Raw genomic sequence first — 5373 nt, forward strand, 5'->3', positions numbered from 1 at the left:
CACATATTAAAGTCGACAACAGCAAGAATATTTTGAGTAGGGTAACCTATGCGCCCGATATATGATATCTCTTGACCTTGAGGTAATCTTGATTTTACATGCGTGCCATCAAGTGCTCCGATACAATCCTAAAAATATATACATGGATAAATTAAATGTAATTTTACAGCAAAAGGTTTTTGAGTTATAATGTAAAAACATAATAATATACTAATTAAAAAATGGTAAATTACTTTAAAGAAAGGGAGATATCATTGGTTACATGGCTTGTGATCTCCTGTGCCATTATTATAATTTGGATGTGGTTGAATTATATCTCTTGCAAGTTTACCAATGGCCTTTAAAACACTATAAAAATGTCTATGAATTGTTTCTCCTAAGTGCTGAAAAATCTCTTGTACTCACCGATTCCCGGTACCACGTGCACAAATCATCAAGAACATCCCTAACTCCTCATACACAGACATCTCACGTGTGGGTTTAAGATCATATTTATCAGTTAGATCTTTTCTTAAATCAAGAAACACTGACTTCCTCTGTCGAAAATTTTCATAACAACGAGTCTCATTTCCATGTAATATCTCGTCGATAAATATATTCCCAATGTGTTTAGATGTACGACATGGTTCCTTGCAAATGTATTTCTCATAATATATCAATATACTCTTACATGCAATTTGAAATAGTGCCATCCATTCCTTATCTTCTTGACTTTCCTCTTCTTCATTTTTTTCATTTAACAAGTCACTTGGATGACTAAATATCAACTTGTCAATATTCCAACAGGCCATTAAACTGAAAATAAAATAGATACACATACTGTTATGAATTAAAAATAATAAATACTAACTCTAAATTAGAGAGTCATCAATTATAATAAAAAAGTATATTGTTATGAATTAAAAATGACAAATGCTAACTCTAAAGTAGATAGTCATCAATTAAAATAAAGACATATAATGTCTAAACAAAAAATAATCATACCACCATTATGTCTGAACATGACACCAAATATAAAAAAATTATAAACTTCCATGCATATAGTTTAAAGAGCAGATTAAATAATATTTAATGCCAGTGTAATATCTCACAATAACTTCTCATACTGGATTAGATGGATTGTTCGGCACGAATGATCGTCTGTGATTATACTCCAACCAAGATTACCTTGCTTCATCAGTAGATAATTTGATAAATGCATGTCGCATCTCTTTCTGTGTCACCAAGTTTACAGCACAGCTAAAAATATCACTCCCTTCAAGAATACCAGGAATATTTTCTAAAATATCCATTCACTTCTCAATGGTTGGTTCTGATGCTGCATGAGATGTGCTTTTGTTAGATATAAACTCAATTAAGGAGTGTATCTCCTCTTTTAGCGATAATGAATTATTTTTTGTATTGCGCTTTTTCACTTGACTACTACTGCCACTGCCGTCTATTGACTTCACTTTCTAAGTGATGGCTTGGGGAATGTAATTGAATCTATATTCTGCAAGTCGTAACTTTCATCACTCCTTTCATTATTCCATTGTTCTACGTCATTATCATAAACATTATTTGTTCCATCATCATCTTGTTCTAACCCAACTTCAGACTCTTGTTCTTGATTCGCTGCACGTGCTCTCTCTCCAGTGGCAATAATATCAGTAAATAGAGCATCAGAACGGAACCATATCAGAGAGAGGTCTTTGTTTCTATATTTTTTGTATTTAGAATTCTCCTATAAAAATTTAAAATTGCTTTAAGTAAACAAAGGATATTAAGAATTAAAAGAGTTATGAAATAATTATAGAAAAACACAAGCAATTGTCACAACCCAAAATCCGACTAGTCGTGATGGCACCTAGCCCAACCCGTTAGGTAAGCCAATTAACCACTAACCAATTCTAATAATAATTAATAAATTAATTAAGTAAAGAAATATCTGAATCTAATACATTCCCCAAGAACTGGTAGTACAAATCATGAACTTCTAAGAATAGAATTTACAAAGCGGAAATGAAATAAATACATAGTCTGTTTGAATAGTACATAAATAGAGTTTTACAAATCTAAAGCTACCACGAACAAGAGGCAGCTATAGCCGGGATGCAGTTATATCTTCAATCCAGCTCCCATCGAACACAGCAACAACAACAGCCAACATCTGCACGCAAGGTGCAGAATTATAGTATGAGTACAACCGACCCCATGTACTCAATAAGTAACAAACCTAACCTTAGGTTGAAAGTAGTGACGAGCTTGTACCAAGGTCGGGTCCCAACTTCAATAACCAATAATAGTTCATAACAACATAAAATAAGTAATACCAGAAGTAACTCAACAATCAAATGTTCAACAAAACATGATTTCTGAAAATAGTTCCGCCTTTCGAGTACTTCAATCAAAAACCCAAATCTTTTACCAGAGTTACCAAAAATATGAATAAGTTTGAAGACAATAATTTTCCCAAAATCCTTTCCATAATAAATAAGATGTTTCATTTTTCTTTCCACATAACCAGTGTAAAACAAATGCATCACTATGCCCATCTGTCAACATGTGTGAGAAATCATGAATGATGTTAACGTACAGCATGAAGAAAATACATCTTTATGTATGTATGTCATGTGTGCATGTCAATGCAATGCATCTCAGAGATGAACTCATGTACTCACACTCTCAGAGTACTCAATCTCACTGTCTCGCATTCTCTCTCACTATGCTCAAGGCTCAGCACACTCAATCACTCAGCACTGTATAATACCCACTGCGGCGTGCAGCCCGATCCACATATATATAGTTGACTGCGCTCACTGGGGGTGTGCAGACTCCGAAGGGGCTCCTTCATCCCAAGCACTATATTGTTGCGGCGTGCAGTCCGATCCAATATTGTTGCGGCATGCAACCCGATCCAATATTGTTGCAGCGCGCAACCCGATCCTATATATATATATATATCCCAAAGGCTTGTTGCGGCGTGCAACTCAATCCATATAAAATATAATCAATATCATATGCTGCGGCGTACAGCCCAATCCCAGAAGGTCACTCTCACTCAGGCCCTCGGCCTCGCTCAGTCGTCAATCTCTCCAGTCTCACTCACGGGCTCACAATGCCATGAAACTATCCCGATAACAATGATATGATGTATCAATAAACAGCAACTGAGACTGAGATATGATATGAATGCATGAATATGACTGAGTACAATATATCAATGATATCAGTTAGATGACAACAAGAAATGACCACTATGGGTCCTAACAATATCAGCATAAAGCCTAAACATGATATTTAGCATGATTGATAGCTTAACTACTTTATCACATTGTGATAACAGAGATATCAACAAAATAAGGCCACCATACAATGCCATGGAAACAACGGAATCACAATTCACAGGGTGCATGCCTACACGCCCGTCACCTAGCATGTGCGTCACCTCAATACTAATCACATAACACATATTTTAGGGTTTCATACCCTCAGCAGTAAGATTAGAAGAGTTATATACCTCGAACAAGCCAATACCAATGCCGAGCAAGCCAAGCGATGCTCCAAAGATACCATCTCCCGCGTTCTGACCTCCGAACGGCTCGAAACTAACAAAAAACAACTCAAATGCACCAAACAATGCTAAAGGAACCAATCCCTATCGAAAAAGATCAAATCTTGAATCAAAAGCCCAAAATCGGCCAAAAGCCCAACCCGGGCCCGGACCTCAGAACCCAGCAAGATTTACAAAATCCAACAGCTCATTCAATTACGAGTCCAACCATACTAGTTTTACTCAAATCCGCAATTCGATGTTCAAAACACAAAAATTTATATTATGAAACTTTAGGCCAAAACCCCCAATTTCTTCTTTAAAATTCATCAACCAAACGCTAAAATCGAAGATAGATTCATGAAATATAATCAAAACCGAGTAGAGAACACTTACCCCAATTCATAGGGTGAAAATTTCTTCAAGAATCGCCTCAATCCGAGCTCCATAGCTCCCAAAATGAAAAAAATGGTTGAAACCCTCGAAATAGAGTACTTTATAATCACTTAGCGAATCAATGAATCGCGATCGCGAAGAAGAAAATGCACTGCCCCTGAAAATACACTACGCGATCATGTAATAAGCTATGCAATAGCGAAGCACAAACTGCTCAGTCTCGAAAATAACCTACGCGAACGCAGCCCCAGGCTCGCGAACGCGATGAAGAAGCCATGAAGACCTGCCCAGCTCAGCTCTACAATTCGAACGCGTGAACACCTACGCGAATGTGATGCTCGATCTGCAGTAACCTATGCGAACGCGGAAACTCACCCGGGCCCCTCGGGATCACGTCCAAACATACCAACAAGTATCATAACATAACACGGACCTAGTTGAGGCCTCAAAACACACATAACAACATCGGAATGACGAATCACTCTTCAATTCAAATTCAATAAACTTTGAAACTTTAAACTTCCACAACCGATGCCGAAACCTATCAAATCACGTCCGATTGACCTCAAATTTTGCACACAAGTCACATTTGACATTACGGGCCTGCTCTAACTTCCAGAATCGGAATCCGACCCCGATATCAAAAAGTCCACTCCCGGTCAAACTTTCCAAAATTTTAACTTTCGCCATTTCGAGCCAAATTCAACCACGGACCTCTAAATCACTATCTGGACGCGCTCCTAAGTTCAAAATCACCTGACGGAGCTAATGGAAAATCAAAATTCTAATCCGAAGTCAAATGCTAAAAGGTCAAACTTGGTCAACTCTCCCAATTTAAAGCTTCAATAATGAAATTCATTCTTCCAATTCGATTCCGAAATACCTGAAAACCAAAACCGACGATTCACATAAGTCAAAATACATCATACGGAGCTACTCACACCCGTAAATAATAGAGCGAAGTGCAAATACTCAAAACGACTAGTCGGGTCGTTACAGCAATGTACCTTTATTTTTTGCTCCCACCAATCATCACCTGCAATAATAATTTTTCTTGTGGGATCCCATCCTAAACCTGTCTCACCTCTCATTAACTGTTTAAAAAGAGTCCACTCGGATTTCATATGATCCTAATGGTTTTTCATTTGTTTTCTAGTATATTGTAAACCCATCTTCTTATTAAACTCATTTACCATATTCTTCCCTCCATCTTTCGACAAGTAAGTGTTTGGCCTATTTTCTTTTCTAACTTTTTGCTCACATAATTCAATGAATTTAATGTGTGCATATTCATCCCACTTAGCATTATTTTGTCCCAAAATAGTATCCGCCATAATTGAATGTAAACAATCTGAAGAGAATACAACATTTAGTTTATCCTAATTAAAAATTAGATGACAAATACCAATAGAAAGATCATTGCAACACAAGTTCAAAAAGATGCA

The sequence above is a fragment of the Nicotiana tabacum genome, chromosome 23, assembly GCF_000715075.1.
Source record: "Nicotiana tabacum cultivar K326 chromosome 23, ASM71507v2, whole genome shotgun sequence".
NCBI lineage: Eukaryota > Viridiplantae > Streptophyta > Magnoliopsida > Solanales > Solanaceae > Nicotiana > Nicotiana tabacum.